Below are 20180 nucleotides of genomic sequence, written 5' to 3'. Positions count from 1 at the left end.
TCGGTGAAGCCAACTATTCAGTGAGATGATCAGTACAAAATGGATGCATTGTACTTAACCAAATTACTGTAAGGGGTCACTAACAATACTTAATTCTGGTGAAAAGAGGGCCTTGTATTTAAAAAATTTGAGCTGCCACCAAAATACTTCATTTTGGGGTCCCGAACAAAATTTTCATACTGATCAAAAGGTAGTTTTTACTTTCTTGTTGCAATAATAATGAGTTTAATTTCCCCGGTATAACACGTTAAAACGCTACCAATATACGAGATATTGGTGTATATTTTTACATGGGCTCCCTCAGGCTAATGCCGCCATTCTGTAATAGGAGATAGAGTAGTACTTTACATTACCCTAGTAACGTGTATCGCAGCTCGTTTGAATATACAGTATGTAGCCGTAATGTCGTATTGTTATGTGAAAACCTTCCTAATGTCTATACCGGGTGTCCCATAATAGTCCTACCCTGGTTAATTGTTAAACGGCTACATTGTCGTTGTAGTCAACGACAGTTGCTACGATTTGGCATAGTTTATACACGTTTAAAAAGTGTCTTCCATTTCGTCAACAAAGGAGACTGGTCGCTATGATATTAAGTACACTTATTTTTGTACATTTCACAACCTTTAATCCTCCCCCCCCCCCAAAAAAAAGCGCAGCAAATTCTGCGTTGCGCACTCCGAGAACGCAACGCTATGCCGTTAAGTTTCATCGCACTTGCCATAGTGCACGATTGAAACAACCAATGACAATATTGCAAAGTAATCCATGCATCACGAAAACATACGTCTTAAAATACTCACAAGTCGCAGGAAGTCGCGTACAAGACGGAAATTGCATGAGTCACTATTGACAATCGTGTAGTATGGGGAACTTGCAAACTTTGATTGTAAACCTACACACGACGGCAACACTGACGATTCACTTGTAAAACGGCGTTTGAAACACAATTCCCCCCTATTGATTATAATTTCATACGTCTTCGCCGCAGCAAAGTGCCTTGGGATTCGATATCAATATCAGTAACAATATGAGGATTTGTTTGGTAGGTACTTCGTTCAGACATATTACTTTACTAGTAGAATACAACTTTCAGGATACAAGTTTAATTATGTACCTTGAGTATTATGTAAGTGTATTTCCATTTTCATAAGTACTATAATACTAGAATATATTCTTTTATTTATTTGTTTATAAAATACACTGTCATCCGCGACAGAAAAGGTAACTCCAATTATGTTAAGTACCGTACGATTTAGTTATATTATGCTTCCACTATTCCATTTGAACCTAGAACACACATTGAACGTAACATCAAACCATCGCATCCAATAATCAACCTAAACGTCCATTTTGGATTGTCAGTTGGTAATATATAGTTGATTGTCATTCAATAAAATAAAAAGTAGTTGTTAGTTCACGACTTACAAAGGTAGGAGAAATGACCAACGAGTGAATGGGGTGCCACTACACCACGTTAAGTAGCTCCCAGTTCACAATGAACCAATTACATTACAACATTAGAGCCCTGAGGTAAGGTTTGTTGTATCGTGTTATATAAGGTCAGTTGCACGGTGTGGTGCAATATTATGTCTCGCCTGACCCCACAGACCCCCAGACACCGCCCTACGACAACCTATTGCGCTTCAATATTTCCCACTTTTGGGTCTACTTCATTTACAAATATTGATCGAAACAGAACTATTTCTCCGAACCTACTTCTCATATTGAACATAATCCACTTGCACCTATTCAATTATAATTAACTTAAATCAATTTTACCGATTGAACCGTCTATACTTTTACCTGTAAAGCTTGTACATTAATATTGCATGTGTTTTACTATAGCATTTAAAACATATTGATCCAATTACACTTGAACCTCATACACCAAATAAAACTATTCCCTTTGAATTTATTTCACCATTGGCTTATACTGAAGAATTTACCCCATCTATATGGACGATCTGTCACTTTTTTTTAACAAAGTTGCATTAGCCAGTCACGAGTGCGCTAGAGTCTAAAATTATTTTCTACCTTATATCATGTTAGTGAAGCAGTTGGCATGACATAAAATACGATATGGCTTGCAAGTTTACAAGCCCGCATATACGACAAAAATCTATAATTTGAATCAACACAATATGTTGTTCAATTATTGGGCCTATTCAATTTCAACTTAATAAGCCTATTTTATTTGTTGAGCCTATTTTAGTTGTACTTATTACAAATATTGTACTCCAACCTGTTCAACCTATTCCACTTCCTAAAATGAAACTCATGTTATTTTAACCCATCACTTACAATTCTTTTACAATTTAATGACATAACAGTAAAGAAAGTTCTACGCTAAGTTCTTTGCAGTTAGTATACGTTTGTTTTACTATACAATGCAACGATAATGCACTTTCCCTTTAGATCAGATACGGCTGTTTACAACTTCGGAGAGCTGTTTAGTGTTTACAAAACACATTGTAAACGATATCCAGGAAATGTGTATTGCGAATTAGTGCAAACAGTGATATACAGTTATCAGGCTGTAAATGAATTGCAGTGTTGTTGTTTGTACGGTAACAATTTTGGTAAACTTCACCTTATGACAAAGATTTGCAGCAGTAGCATAATTAAATAATTTTTAGATTACTGTATTAGTAATGTATAGACCTTGAATCATAATAACAGCCAATGATAGTGACTAACTTAGTTCAAAGCAAGTCATTACTTAAACATTCAGTTACATCGCATTGTTGGGCTATCGATCGAGAAACATTGTTACTCATATCATCAATGCAATAATTTATAATCCAGTTTTATCTTCCATAAACTTTGTACTTCTCGTTATCTATTGATTTTAAACTGAATTACAATCAACACTGTATTATCATCTAATGTATGTGATTATTAGCGAATTTCTCATAGGGAATAAGCCATTACTGTAGTGCCCATGGTAAGACCTGGAGCCGGAACCGATTTACTTTTTCGTTTTGGGGTCCCTATAGACCAAAAACACTATCCGTTCAAATTCATCTAATATATAAAATTCTCGTGTCACAGTGTTTGTCTGCAAACTCCTCCGGAACGACTTCACCGATCGTTATGAAATTTGGTGTGTAAATTCTGTAGGTATGCGAATCGGACGTAAACTATTTCCCGTTTCGAAATTCTTAAAAGGGCTCCGCCCCAGTGGCTCTGGAGTTTCCCATGTTAACCTTATGAGAAATGGAATTAATGAATCTTAACAGCTGTTTCAATTAAACAAGTTGGTTCTGTTCTATGATGTTCAATAGCATTAAAGTTACAAGGATTACCAACAGGGTGCAGCACTATTATTTCTTTTAGGCCTACATTTATGACAACAGCTAATTTGCAACCAAAAGGTGAGTGAGCGTAGCGAACGAACTTCAACCTGGAGGCGAGTGAGCGTAGCGAACGAGCTAACCTGAAGGCAAGTGAGCGCAGCGAACGAGCTCCAACCTAAAGGTGAGTGAGCGTAGCGAACGAGCTCCAACCCAAAGGTGAGTGAGCGTAGCGAACGAACTTCAACCAGGACGTGATTGAGCGATGCGAACGAGATCATCTTGAAAATTAAACGTAACGGTACTTTCTTTCCATCGGTCTGTCTTAGGGGAAACCTATAACTTAGGCGATACGAAGTTCGCCGGGTCAGCGAGTATATGTATATAATTTATGTCCGTTAGATCAATAACCCGAGCAAAAATGATCCGATTTTTATAAAATTTGGTATAAACGTGTAAACCTTTTATTATAAATATTTTTTTCTATTTATTCGAACGAGTTCGCGAAGCAGCATGATAGTACTATAGGAACAGGGTTTGTTGAGGGTTTTATGCGGTAAAAATTGGGTTTTCCTATTTTTGACCCAAAAAACATAAAATTTAGAATATTTTTCCTAACGATTTTATAGAGCTTGAAAAAAGTAATTTTGTATATTGAAGCGTTGTTATGTGCTTAATGATTACGGAGAAAACTCCAAAAAATTGTAAATTTAAAATTCTTACTAGTTAACCGCCCGTGCTCCGCCACGGGAATATTGTCAGCAATAAAAGACGTAATAATTAACAAATACTGTTTATTTTTGTATTTTATTTAGGGGCTGCTTAATTTTTTACATGAAACAGAACTGGTACTTGGCCTGTATAAACTATTTTATGTTAATCAAACAAACGATATATTAGTTTAACCAAATAAATGTTTTAGTACCTGGGGACCGAGCTTTGCTCGGGAAACCGTATCACTACACTATACTTTGAGAGTATTCTTTGGTCAATGTAAATCTATCCCAAAAATATTAATTTGCGGTCAATTGTTTCATGACATCAATTTAACTTCTATTAAAATAATGATATCATAGTTTACTGAAATGATGAGATAGTAGAGTTTTTAACAATTTGTTTGGTTCCTCATAAACGGCCAAAACTATAGAAAATACAGTATTTTTTACGCTGAATTCGAAAAAGGCTATCAGCAGTAAGAAAATCTTCTCACCTTCCTTCCTTTGAAGTATTAGTCACTGCAAGAACTTGGACCGGAACCTTAATAAGCAGCAACTTATACTATGGAGATAATTTATTCATGTAGATCCTATATTCGTTGTTTTTTTGTTCATTACATTTGTTGTATGGAATAAAGATAGTCACTTACATGTAAATCACGCATCAGCAGTTGATCTCATTTCATGAATCTTTGATTCATTCTGTGAGTAAAAGATCTGTGTTTACGTCGTTTATTTAAAGTTGGACATACTTTGGTTCAATATTAGAGGGTATTGACGTTCCAATCCGATGGTAAAAGGAGTCCCGGATCTTAAGATTATATAGACTACCTCTACCAGAAAGATGTTGATGCAAGTGAGACTTAGAACTCGCCATTTCAAATGCAGAGTTGTATGAGATTATATTATTCAAAAAGTTTTTTTTGTTTCTTTTGACCCTTAATACTTTATTTAAAGTCGCTGTAGCCCCGTTGATAAGATTTTCCATAAACTCAAAATGTTGATAAGGAGCTCATTTTACCTTCCCCTTGTGACAACATAAGGAGAATATATTTGTGTCCATGTTAGTCTGTTCTGACTCAAAATTCATAGATTTGCAGAAGTGACAAATCCAATTTAACGACCCCAATTCAAAAGAGTTGGTGTTTTTATTAGGGACTTATTAAATAGCAAACAACATCACTGCTCTTTACTTTTTTAGTTCGATGGTTCACTACGTGTTTTTTTCGTTCTATATGTATCTCGCCCGGTTAAGGATTACCTTTTCTTTTTCTTTTTGTACATTTCACACCCTGGGGTTAATGATAAAGTTTTATAACGCTGTGACCCGAGTCAACATTGCCTTTAACATCAAATCACATACTTCTTCGCCAGAACCGAAATCATAAGTGTCACAGTTTCTCAAGCAACTTCCCTGTGTACTCGAAAAAAAATATTTAGGCTATAGTTCACTGATAAATTGTAGTTCCACGTATCCCAGCGTACTCCCCATCTCAAAAAGGTAAAGTTTGGTACTGTTGAACGTCAAACATTGATCTTGAGTAAGATCAATCACTTAAGATAAAATGTTTGTATGTTTCCCACTCATTAGTAATTATATCTGTACAAATTGCAAGCGGATTTCCCTATGATTGTTCTGGTGGCTATAGAGAATAAATTATATTGATAAAAACAATAAGTTTCCGTCCCCTACTATGGGTTTCACATTCCATACTCAAACTTAAACTCAATTACCACTTTCCTTCAGATCACTTCGCAGGAAAACTAAAACATTGAAAAAATACAAAATTTATACCAAAACATACAAATAATATTCAAATACATTTATAAATAATACATTGTGGTATTAAAAGTTAACACATATACTTTTACTTGATCAAAATCGTGTGTTTATAAACAGGAACTCCTAGATTAATAATGACATACTGAAAGTAAGGTTATGAAAATAATAACAAATGTCTGACAAACATTAAACAGCTGACGAATAATTTATTAACTGTGTATTATATTCTTCAATAAGAATTGCATTGACTCGACCTTTGAAGGGCTGTAGGTCTTAACCCTTAGAAAAAAACGTGAATTCTAATGAAGTTCGGCAAATCTCTGCATTATCCCCTTTAATTTGACACATAGATCTTGTGGATCGGTCCAGTAATTACTGAGAAAACACTGTTACAACTGTGTATTAAATATATAGATGTTATTCTTATGGAGAATAAATAAAGTGTTTGTAGTTTGCTTGTTTTTTATGAACATACTAGCAGTACCCGCGGGCTTTGCCCCGTTTAACTTCATAAGTGAGCTCGTTCGCATAGCTCAATCAGGTCCTGGTTGAAGTTCGTTCGCTACGCTCACTCACCTATAGGTTAGAGTTCGTTCGCTGCGCTCACTTGCCTTCAGATTAGCTCGTTCGCTACGCTAACTCGCCTCCAGGTTGAAGTTCGTTCGCTACGCTCACTCACCTTTTGGTTACAAATTAGCTGTTGTCATAAATATAAAAGAAATAATAGTGCTGCACCCTGTTGGTAATCCTTGTAACTTTAATGCTATTGAACATCATAGAACAGAACCAACTTGTTTAATTGAAACAGCTGTTAAGATTCATTAATTCCATTTAAATATGAGAACTCATAAGGTTAACATGGGAAACTCCAGAGCCACTGGGGCGGAGCCCTTGAATCCGATCAGAATAAAAACAGCTTAGTTTTCCTATTCAATGCCTAAAGAATCAGTGTACCAAATTTCAGCCTCCTAGGTAATTGGGAAGTGGGAGAATTAGCGATGAGTGAGTGAGTGAGTGAGTGAGTCAGTCAGTGAGGGCTTTGCCTTTTATATATATAGATTTTGATTAAATTTGGAATATGCATCTATTTTCTACTAAACTATTAAAATTTTACAAAAAAATTACCCTCCCTGTTGCAGCAAACCTAAGTATTCTTTTAATTCTCTTTAAATAGGCTAGGGAATAAATCTGATATTTTTAAAGAGTCATTATAGTGTAAATCCAATCAGGCAAATGGAAATTCGCTTTGTCTGCAGGTTTGCTGCGGCGAGGGTATTATGTTTTATCGTGGTAACTTTGTATTTAGTAGCTATCTATCAAAGGAATCTGTTACCCGGTGAAAAATAAACTAATTAAATCATTTTCTTAACGTACCGGTAGAGAAAACCCCTGATTCGAAACTTAGATTTCTCAATTCCAATCAATATAAAGATAACATTTACACATCATGACGACTAAGAAAAAGGGTAGTTATTAAACCCATTGCGTAATATCTAGAATGATGTGAACTCAGTAATTCATAAGACGTTGTGCAATCGAGTTGCGACGAGACGGTAAACTAAAATTACATAATTAAGCACTCAAAGTTTGGGCGGCGACACTGAGCCAGCTTACTCCCTCTCACCTCCTCCTTGGTAAACCACTTCACTTATCACTGCCAAAACTGTTATGTAAGCGTCTCCGTACTTGTCACTTGGTAATCATAATGTGAAAATTAGTGTCTGCCGTATGGGTAAACCAATGGTTATTATACCCTCGGTAGTGAGTGTGTCTCGGCAACAAATAATTTCCAAACCCCTGTTTTCGCTGATAAACTGATAAACTAATAAATAAGGGAATATTTTTGATCAACGAAACAAGCTTGCAAAATATTGACGTTATGGTTGCAAAGCAACGGCAAGTGCTGGTTGCTAAGCTACGAATCTGACGATGAACGTACATGTTTACATGTTGAAAGTGGATGATTTTATTGGTAAATTTACGGCTAATTTCACAAAACTCTTTTAATGGTTTTTCTAGTCTTCACCAAAACCTGTAGGTAGTGTGTTCTTTTACGTTCCAAAAACACCTATTCTGTATGTACGAGTATAAAAAACTGTAAAACCGCAGAAAAACTAAACGCTTCAGGCCCCTCGCCCACTATACGATTTCGGTCGTACGACACTGTGTCGGAACGACAATATTTTAACAGTGAACCATTGGATCTTATGAGAGCTCGCCCACTGTACGATAATCTCACGACTACGACAAACTATCGTGAAGCAGTCGTCCACTGCCACTGTGATACACGACTGTCGTACCGTACGACTTGTCTAACTCGCAGTGGCGTGTACAATCAAATGGGCGCTCGCCCACTATACGATTTTTGTCGTATGTCGTGCGTTCTCCCCAGTAGTCCTATATATACTTTTTACTATTAACTCAAACTACTTCATTATTATAGTTGTTATATCACTTGGTTCTGCCTTTTTTACCATTCTCTTGCGTATTTCTTATGGTGAATAAGTTAATTTTTTTTTTTTACAATTCATTTATACTTTTTGATTATAATGTTTGATATATCGCTTGGTTTTTTTCAACCATTATTTTGATCTTCCTATATATTTTTTTACAATTTGATCATATTTTTTCTTTATAATATTTTTATATGCTGCATCACTTATATAAGTAAATATACCAAAATAATTATTGAAACCATGCGAGTTTGGTTATTATTTAATATTTTATAATCATTAATTATGTTGTGTGAAATAGTTTAAATTAAATCATTAATATCTAAAAACAGATCCAAAAAATTTAAACATACAAACTTTTTACCAGACTTTCTTAAAAACCTATTATAGTTATGGTAAATTTAAAAACTTGTAAAAGGCATGTACTTGTATAATTTGAAAATTTCTTTAAATACATTAATAACTTAGGAAATTATCTACACATAAAAAGAATGATTTCTTTAATGCTGTAGGCCTACATTGGCCACTATCGCTTAATCTGCGCTACAGCAGCCACATTGCAATAACATGGAACAGATTCATTGTTTTACTAATTGATACAGAACCGCTGTTTTAAGATATTGCGCAACACACCTCACTCTTCCAGGGCTACCGAGCAACTGGCCATTTATCCGATAAAGTGTCGTAAAGTGGGCGAGGACCACACATATGATAAGAATATCGTACGACACAGTGTCGTACGACTGAAATCGTATAGTGGGCGAGAGGCCTCAGCCAGTCTTAAAAACGAGATAAGTTCGCCAGACTCATATATCAAAATCGTTCTTAAGCCATTTTAATGACTAACTATGGTAATTATCACAATGTATAAGAAGTGAAAAAATGGAAGAGTAAATGACATATATTTCTCATTTTGACCATGTAAACTATCACAACTTCAAAACTTAAGTAAAAGCTTAACGTTACTACGTTGTGTTATCGAGGCCCTAATTTATTAATGTAAAACATGAACAAATTACGGTCATAAAGATTTTTCTTAAAAATAATACAGATAGGTAAAAAATTGTTATAGCTGATCTTTAAACAATATAATTTCTTTACCAACGATAAACAAAATTAATTAGAGGGCAATCCTGTGCAACAATACAAGCAATACAAAATTAATAAATACGCAAAAAACATTAAAAGCATTTATACTGACTTCTTTTTTACCAATTCTTAAGACACTGAACGTATACAAGTTAGTTGATTAAGCAATTAGGTAGTTATTCGTCTCCAAGTAGAATGAATGAAATGCAAGTCATCACTGTTGCACAACACTTCCACCAGATTTAGATTGTTACAATGTTCCCTAGCTTGGCCCCACTTACATAATAATGGAATGCTACAAGTCTGTGAAACTAACTGTAACTGTCTAAATCATAGTGGTACTGGTTGTCAGGAGAAATTAGTAAAATATAATAAAAACTAGCGAAAGGATTCAGAGTATGGGACTTAAGAAACATTGGAAACGTTTTGTTTCCTTTGAAAAAAACATTTTGCAAAATTGAATAAATTTAAATTTGAATGTAAAACTAGTAATTAACTATCTTAACTTTTTAAGAGAAGATGTCCACGTTACAGATTTAAAAATCTGTTAAAGTGGTGTTGTAGGATCAGAGTGAAATTTGTTTAAAATTAATTGTGCTAAAACAATTCTATATTACAGTCAAATACTAAAATATTTCATTTAATAAACTTGTAAATCTATGGCCACTGTCATTAGTAAAATATTACACAGTGCAGTACTGTATTCTGAATCATGAAAGATATTTTACAAAAATGTAGGTGTCAAATACAGTGCAATTACGTAATGTTGGGGAAGTAAATGACTAACTGTCCCATACCAACTATTTTTTTTTTAGTTTAGAGTTTTACTAGGTTTTACGAATTTTTAATAGCCTAGTCGACTTTTACACGTTATTAAGAATAAAAATAGAATAAGAATATTAATTTTCTCCTACTAATACATGTATTACAGAATTAAATTACAAGATAATGCGCAATACAATACATGAAAAATAAATTGTCCTACGAATCAGACTGGCTAAGAGAAAAAAACACTGGCTTAGTCACAACAATGTGTACATAATAAAGAAAAGAAACCTAAAAATTATACCTATATAATTTTAATTTATTTTTTTTAAGTAATTGGGAGAAAATGTAGGGCACCCGAGGGGCGAAGCCTGTTTAGGGGTTCATTCTTTATAAAAAAACAAAAAAAAAATAGATGAACTTATGAACTTTGAATGACTCAAAATAGGAGATAGTGCAGTTAATGACTATTCCGTTCACTAATTATGTTCACTTAACTTCTTTACTTTCCATCTACTGCAACAAAGTATTACGGGTATTTTTACAACCATACGTCTTGCATCATAAGGTTGCACCATGTAAAGTAAAAATATCCATTGTCTAACCATTAATAAACTGGGTCATTTCCGGTGTTGTAATTGTGATAAAATATTTATTAGTAATAAACAGTACGTCATTAAAATCAATTGATTCCCACTTAATTAGTATCGCTATGATTTTTATTGTATTCTTTAATATATCGTACTTCTGTATTATACATTACTACATTATACACATTACATTATAAACACTCCTCCTATTGTACTTCTTATAACATTTCCTACAAAAACATGGTACCTGTGTTAGTTCAATACTAGAGTGCAATAAAACTATCATAAAATGGAAACAAGAATTTGTTCTTTTAACAAGCTTATATGCTACAAAAGCTCTTATTTGCTACATTCTAACATATTTTAAGTTGTATTTTTAACTGTACAGGCCTAATTTAAAAAATCTCCTTCGTGAATAAGTCATCAATACTGCCAACCTAATTGTTTATTGTTTCCTCCTTTTGAGGATAATTTGACATAAGAACATATTCAACTATATTTAACCATATTAAATGCATTGTTTTGACATAAATACTGTTGACAATGATTCATATAACAGATCCCAGTTGTTTGCTTTTAAACATATTGTATTTAATCTGTACAAGTTAATCAGTACAAAGATCGAAACTTTTCCACATTATTTAGAGTTTTACAGCATACTTTTAAATTTGTGCCTGTATACCCTTACAATAATCGCAATTGCTCAAGATTTAGCAAACATTTCAAAGTAATTCTATTTATTACAAGGTTTTGTGATGATTAAAACAAGGTATTACGATTAGTTTACTATAATATTTAATCCTACTTGAAATTAAACCTCCTCACGCCAAATAATACAAAGACCAACTTTCCTATTTTTTATCTTGGCATTTAAACCAAATCAATATGTAAATTTTGTATACATAGACGAAAAATGTATGCAATCTCTCATATCAAATAACTTGTATCATATTGTTGCGGTATCCAGGTCAGTATACAGTGTTTGTAATCTTAATTACCGACTGCCCTCGCACACAGAGGCGCCATATGTAATCTGTTGCTAGTCTAGCGACCTTACTTAGTGTAGGCCTACACTAATGTTTAATCCTCCTAGGCCTACACGTGTATGCGATCTTGTAGGACACAGTGGAGAATAATACAACACACAACTGTCAAAATAAGCTAGATTAATATTAAAGGCGGTTATATTTTGTAGGAGTCAGTGTATAGCGTGGACAGAGAGTTGTCTATAAGTTTATGATAGTCTATAAGTCTAAATCTGAATATTTTCATTGTGATGATTCTATTAATGGATTATTTTCATTCCTTTCTTTAAGAGATTGTTTAAAAAAAATGCCTACAACATATTTTCAAAATAATATACCATGACTTACCCATTAAAATAATACAGCACATATGATATTCGTACCTGAAACAATAACAAAGAATTAATAATACTGCATAATGGACGGAGTATTTTTACTACATAACCATTGTTACTACCATTGTTACCATTGTTGTTGTTGTTGTTGTGTTGTTGCATTGTTGCTAGTTATATACAAAGCTCCAGATAGTGTTTAAAATTCAGGACGTATTTGAAATCAACACGAGTATGTCCGAGGAGAGAACGAGAACACATTTTTCATCAAAAAGTAAAATAATAAACCGATAAGAAAAAAAAGACACATTGTTTCACTTTTTAAGGATATGGTTGCTGGGCATCGGAAACAATACAGATAAGAAGTTTACCAAACTTCCTGTGGTTTAAACCTATTGAATTATGGTCTTGAGTTACATGATGTTTTAATTAGAATAATTAAACCCTAATTCAAAGAACCAGAATAAATGTAGTAAGTTTTGTTTCCAAACAAAACATAATTATATTAATCACTAGAGAATTAATAGACTCCCTTCAGTACGATCACTAGCGAACAAGGCAAAACTTGGATTGGAAAAAAACCGGGGTAACAGCATGAGCATGAGTACAATGTCTTCATCGTACTCAGCGTTATGCCTATTACTGTGTTACTTATGTACATATTTGGCCTGATTCGATGGCTTAAAAAAGTTTAGATAAATCACATCTACCAACGCCCATTCAAGTCCATTAACGCTACAAATCAAAACCAATTTATGGAATAGTTTAGCAATCTCGTAGGTCTAAATATCGTTAATGAGGTAATGGATAACACAATGATGAACACGAATTAACTCGAATAACGATGCTGTATTTTAACCCAGTCTTATATGGAACTATCTTGTACCCAAAATCAGCGGTTTGTAGAGTACTTTAACCCCGCAACCATTTATGGAAACAGCCAAAAAGGTGTGACAAATAAATTACATGCAGAACCACGGAGTAAAGGGTATACTTTACCATGTAGCATTGCCATCGATAACCAATGTCTGACTATATGAAGGTGCTCAATTTTAAAAGGAAGTGTTAACATCAATGAAGGAAAAGGAAACACCACCACTTCCAGCTGATTTTGACCATCCAGCGACGACGGGCCGGAGGTGATAAGGTTTATCAGTCACCTTGGAATGAATGGGCTGCTATCAGGGTCCAGTGGGAACCAGACTCTTATCAACCGATAACTCGGGAGAGGAAGGTCAGCTGTTATCAAACTTGAGGCTCTGTTTGAATTGTTTGTAACTCCGTGAAAAGGCTATATTTAAATATTTAATCTAGGTGAAACAAAACTATGTTAAGGTAAACTTTTAATGATAGAAAATAAGTTGGCAGCTCATCCAATAAAATTAACTCCTTTTTAAGTAATGAACGTTTGAACATCGTCGAAAGCAGATGAAATTTTATTTTGTAATCGTATTGATTTTATTTGACGGCACTGATACACTGTGGTGCGTATTTTAAGACTGTGATCGGTGAAAGAAGTGATGCATGATTAAGATGACAGCTGTGTTACAGACTGTGATCACCCAGGACATGATATAGAACCGATGGGTCTAGTTTTGAACCATCAAAAGAATATTAACTTTTCAGGATTGAACCGGCAAGTTTCTGCTTACGTGCTCGACGTTTACTCAACATAACATTTGAAACACGTTGAACATTTTTTCGCATATTTTAACGCATTGGCGTCACAGCTATTAAAATATAAAAGAAACCTTTCCAAATTTGATACAGTATCGCGGTCGCCGATGCCCCCGCGCCCCGGTTTTTTGATTTGGGACTCAGATTGGGAAAGGTCAACCAGTTTGGATTTTGGATTATGAGTTTTTCTTCCGTGGACTTTAGTCACAGCGAATTTGACATTTACGATGTTTTATACCATTTGAAAGAATATTCGTATTTGCCGAGAACGCTTTGTTTAAAAGTTGTATTATAAAAGTTCATTTTGCGTTTTTGTACACATTTAATTGGTAAAGACATAACTACTATTGCATTTAAATACACGTTGATCACTTCTTGAATATCCGTTATCGACGAAGAACTATTCCAGTAGGTATTTTCAATCTTTCAGTGGTCTAAAAAATAAAGAATAAAGGCAAATCTATTGTAAATAGCTAATGGTTTTTTTTTTATTTTGAATTTAATTAAATGATAATAGTAAATTTAGGTGAGGCATTGTACTGTCTTTAAATACCATATTTAATTGTAATATTTATCAGCTGACTTTTTGTTTGTTTTTGTTTATGTGATGAGTTTTTGGAAATTGGTATTAAAACAGGGTTGATCTTACCTTGGTTTTATTTTATCTTCAAGCAACTTACAATGGTGACGATTTATATTACAATGAAATACCATATTTAATTGTAATATTTATCAGCTGACTTTTTCTTTACTTCTGATGTGATTTCATTTAATTCAAAAAAATTATCTATTCTCACCATGTAGGATGTCCATGTCTCATTGTCTTCATCGAATTTATCAAAATTAGAACAAAACATTGGTTTGTTCGGTATCACTATGCGTTCCTCCTCTAGTTCCTGATGTTTTCTACCGTTCTTCCTCATCCTCGTCGCCATTGTAAGTTGTTTGAAGATTAAATAAAACCAAGATAAGATCAACCCTGTTTTAATACCAATTTCCAAAAACTCATCACATAAACAAAAACAAACAAAAAGTCAGCTGATAAATATTACAATTAAATATGGTATTTAAAGACAGTACAACAGGCATTTACACGATTGAAGAGGTAACAGATAAGAAATTATGTAAATCGCGGGTACTGGTTTCAATTAATCTTTGAACGTAGGTTACAGGCACACACCCGTAAACGATACAATATATTTCCATGTTAATGTATAAAACCAGTTTGACATAAAACATAGTTTCTTGGGTCGCCAACGGTGTGCTCCTGTACATTACCTTTTATTTTGTTAATCACAAACTATTTTTTCGTGCCAAGCTGTATGATAATCGTACAGTAAACTGTATCTGTCAGCTCTCTGTCAACCATCATACCATGTAACATTAAAGAGGATGGTTTTAATTAAATTTGGTACAATGTGTGATGACTGTGGGAACTGGGGTTTATGGGGAGTTTTCAGGAACTAAAAAGTGAGTTTTCCCATTTTGATCCTTAAAAATATAAAAATTCGCATTTTTGCAAACTATTTAGTAGTTCTTAGAAAAAGAAATCATTTACTATATTGAAGCTTTGTTGTACGTCAAACGGTTGTGGAGATAACTCAATTTTTTATTTTTTGAAACCATAAGTTATTCTTAAGTAGGATAAATTAACTAATGTAGTTTGTTTTCATATATTTTGATCATATTTGGCAATTTAGTGTATTTCATACTTAGCTATCAACATTTCAATAAAAAACACACCTCATTACCTTCCCTATAGCAGTAAACTCATTAAAATTAATGTTCTTTAAATAGGACAAATCTGACTATTTTAAAGGAATATTTAAGTAGAAATCCAGCTAGATGAATTGGAAATTCGCTTAGTCTGCATGTTTGCTGCGGCGGGGGTATTTTAATTACCTACAATTATACTATAGTTCTGATGACAAAATACAGTGGCCTCCTTTTCTTATTCGAACTCCTTTCACAGGACATTTGTTAAACCAGACCACACTCGACACAAGTGACATTTGTTTAGCCGGACACTTTTGTCATTACATTGGTTCATCTGGGCTGGATCGGCAGGAAGTGGGCGGTACTGAAACTTTTTCCGTGGAAAATATTTGAGAATAGTGATCACGTGTCTACATTGCAATGCTCTCCCAAATCACAGAAAATATACTCCCAAATGTAAGTAAAATAGTTTTAGTGGATGTCAGATTAGCCGGAAACCCCAATTTCCTGAGCAGTCTGGATAAGAGCTTTGACTAAGAGGCAGTCTACTGTAGTACGTAATATCAGTTTTATTTCTCAAGAATACCAAAATGGCAGAATCTTAACGTGGCTGTACCACCTCGGTAAATACGCCAACATACAAATCTAATTTATGATAATTTCTAATCAATTTGATACCGATTCAAAATCTCGATGCACCACCTTCACCTTTACAAGGCGCCTCAGTGAGGGGCTCTTATCACAAGGTCATTGCGCCGCGGCCCCCGCTGATAACAGACGTACTTTGCCGCCAATTCTCGTCGCCTTTCTTATCACAAATTGCGACGTTACGGTAGCATATGCTAACTACATGACACCGTTGAGATCGTCAAGCGATTAAAATAGTTGATGAAATAACATATGCGAAAATAACCTGTAGACGAATTTAGATGATCTATACTATTATATAAAAATCTAGTGGTGTCTGTCTGTATGTTTGTTACTAATAGGCGCATAAAGTACTGAACTGACTCCGGATATAGCTCCCATACAGCTATAGCTAATATAGCTTCCATACCAAGGACCTTTATAGGACTATTCAGACTTCAATATTGACCGTGCGCTTTGACCCTTAGGCCTTAAAAGTTCTGAGGTGAGGGTTTAAAAAGTAAATATTGATTGGTCTCCATGGCTGCCATGAGAACACATACAATGTTTGCAATTTGCTAGGCCCTATGCCACCCAAATGTAAACAAGCTGAACTGTCAAATCACATTAATTCACAATTACACAGCTGAATTATACAAAAATATAGCTTCCATACCAAGGACCTTTATAGGACTATTCAGACTTCGATATTGACCGTGCGCTTTGCCCCTTAGGCCTTAAAAGTTCTGAGGTGAGGGTTTAAAAAGTAAATATTGATTGGTCTCCATGGCTGCCATGAGAACACATACAATGTTTGCAATTTGCTAGGCCCTATGCCACCCAAATGTAAACAAGCTGAACTGTCAAATCACATTAATTCACAATTACACAGCTGAATTATAAATAGGCATATAATATTGTCTACAATCATGTGACATGTTTATTTATTCTAATATTTTGGTGGTTTATTGATTATTGATTACATGAAAAAAGTGAGATTGTATATCTGTTGCTGTATCCAACCCTAATTAACTATTTTAAATTTCACTAATGTGAATAATTGTATTGAAAGATTTTGGTGAAAAAATAGTGAAATTATAAAGTTCACATTTACTTGAATCATTTTAACATTTTTGAACAATTAACATGTGTTTAGAGTAGGGCACACACCTTAAAAATTGAAACTTTTTCTCAAGGAGATAATTAATTGTATATTTTTGCCATTTTAAGAGAAATATTGTTCACACCATTTGCCTTTTCACAAATTTTTTAATCATAATTTCATATTGCTACCCATAGATTAGTTATGATGTTTTCTAATCCAGAGGTAGCTACTACCTATTTTTTATTATAACTGTTTACACTTCCTGTAGATTTCACATTCTATTCTAATAATGAATAACTTTTTACGAGCGTTTCATGGCCATTACATGTATATTTTCATCCAAGTTCCTCTTAACTTAACCTACCCTCGACATAAACATTGTTTGAATGACGTTAAATTTCCTAATTCTAAGCTGATTTACAAATATTTGGAGCTATAAATAGTAGGGCTAAGTATATTTATGTTTGTTTTAATAGTAAGACTGTTAATGTCTTTGTTTGTTCACATAGTATATAATGAGATATTTTTATAATCAATACTAAGTGAGCAATCCTTTTAGAAGCAAGATCACTGGTTTCTTTTCATTCAAACCGTAATATTAACCAGATGTTGTAAATTATTGTTTGTCTATGTTTGATTTTATCTTAAAAGTAAGTAAAAGCTTTGAGTTTTTTATATTTTTTTATTGTTTGAAAATGTTTTTTTTAATGTAATGAGCAAGTTAAAAGTTTTTGATAGGTACATTTATTGGAATTGAATATTATTTTACACAGTTTTTCATTTCAGATTTCAAAAAGCACCATTTAAACATACATCAACCCCGGACGAAGGACGGGTACTCTGCTAGTAGTGAATAAGTATGAGTCTACATAAAGAAAATTCAACAGCCCACGTGTTTGTAGTGTAAAGATGTATATATGGTGAAAATTGTCATCTCTTCATAGACAAATATTTTACTAGATGGATAAAACTATCTTACTGAATATTTTTCACAATTTCAATAGTATTTGAGAAAGGCCTGAAGAAACTGTATGCCTTCTTCTAAAAATAGTATCGCAATAGTGAGATTCGGACGATACTGATGAGTATTACTGCCGAAATGAAATGGAAGGTGAGTGTGAAATGAGTGAGATCCCTTGTGCAACTTTTTCAGCTGGTTCATTAGTCAGGACCATTTATATATTTTACCCAAGACAGCTAAGTCCAGTTTCAAAACCATAAAAGCCTACTTCACATGATCGTCCTTAAGATTTCCTTTCAAACTAAACCCCCTATTTTTCTGGTATCCAAAGTTCAGCGGATCTCATCCAGCGACGCCAGAATTTCCGCTGCAGTCGACGCCATTGGTACACAAACAATAACAATGACGTCAGTTGCACTTATGTCGCACATTGGTAGTGATAAGAGCTCGACCACCCATGTTATCACCATGTGATAGCACGTCCCCAGGCTGTCGGCGCCATCGCCATCGCCAGCTGCCAGAAGCCCATGGGATAGCCCAGAGGTTGTGCAATGCGCGACTTGGAGGGCGGTGGCACACAATGGGTAAATTGTTTGTTGTTGTTAGCATTTTAAAAGTCGCATTATTTCAAAGGATTTACCAAGGGTTGGGACTAATAAGCATGAGTAAACGTACGAACTAGGAATTTCGTGCAACTATTTTTTTATCTGTGTGAAAACGTGTGCGTATTCGGCACCCCATTTATATAAAATTGTTCCAATATATGTTAAGGTCATCAACAACATAGCTAAGTGAAAGTGTTCAATCAGATGGGTCGTCGGATCGATCCTGAAAAGTCATAATCTATTGATTATAAACTGTACCCAGATGAACTTGATCCTTGGGCAAAACTTTTACAAGATCCCTATAACCCAAATATCCAGTCAAATACCAACAATTCGCCACAGAAAAGTACCTCGTCCGATAAACTTACGCTATCAACGCTCGTAGACGGGACGGGACGGTACGCGCTCCGGAGCTGCGCAGTTTATTGTATAATGCATGAGATGCTCATGTCATATGATCACGTGACCCGGGAATGCGGGAGTGCCAAAATCAGCTGTTGAAGGCCGGGTCGGCGACCGAGCAAGGTTGAGGACATAGCCATACCTGGCAACTAGCAACTGGGAAACCGGCGACCGCCAACCGCCAACCGGCTCTGAGCGAGGGGAAGGCTACAGTTCTCATAGTCCACCTGTCTGAGTGTGGCGGTTTAGAATTTAGTACTACTACTTATTTTAGAAAAAAATAGATTCCAAGCCCATCTGATTGTTTCAAATGAACCCGGAAACGTACCTTTCTTTGTTCCGTAATCCGTGTCAACCTAAAACTGTACTGCTGGCTAGTGAAATGAACGCTTTAATCCCCATAGTATACCTGTCTGTGAGTTTATAATACACTTATCAAAAATATGTTTGACAACGGATGGTTTCTATGTCCTTTTTTATTCAAGATAAACCCGGAAACAGTGCCAAAACTGTACCCGGAAACAAATCCAAAGATTATAGGCCTAAAACACTACAAGAAGGTGATCCGTGATGAAAACCGGGGGATAAATAATAATGATTATTATTTCTTAACCACTACGTTGTTGTAAATTACTGAACTTGAATAAACAATTACCTATTTAACCAATGAATTATAATGAAAACATAGTTTTGTGTATGTCTGTCTTCGTGTTTTTGTTTCACAAAAATTACAAAATCGACGGAAACAAATTTAACACAAAAGTAACTCATGAACACCAGCCAACATACTGTATATGTTTTTAAATCTCCAATTACGACCAATTAAGATAGGGTCAACTTTCGGTGTATTTTTACCCAAAGAGGAAAATATCCTTAAAATATGTACCCATAACTCTTCCAAACCCCCTAAAAACCGCAAATGTCAAATCAAATACCCATAATTCACCACAGAATTTATGTATCGAGAGTGCAAAGTACGTCATTGCCGCTCGGATACTGTTGATGGCCGCACGAAGCAGCTGAGTGCGATTTTCTGGG

The 20180-nt window shown here is 34.5% G+C and overlaps 1 protein-coding gene across 1 annotated transcript in view; it reads right to left on the bottom strand.

Annotated features, from left to right (window-relative positions):
- Window positions 1–20180, bottom strand: part of LOC129004421 (tRNA dimethylallyltransferase-like) — a 152190-nt gene that overhangs the window by 87053 nt on the left and 44957 nt on the right. The window lies entirely within an intron of this gene.

This window comes from Macrosteles quadrilineatus, unplaced genomic scaffold (genome assembly GCF_028750875.1).
Source record: "Macrosteles quadrilineatus isolate MER2022 unplaced genomic scaffold, UCM_ALF_1.0 Scaffold_9__3_contigs__length_116548681, whole genome shotgun sequence".
NCBI lineage: Eukaryota > Metazoa > Arthropoda > Insecta > Hemiptera > Cicadellidae > Macrosteles > Macrosteles quadrilineatus.
Note: the sequence above shows the minus strand (reverse complement) of the source record. Positions and strands in the feature narration are given on the sequence as shown.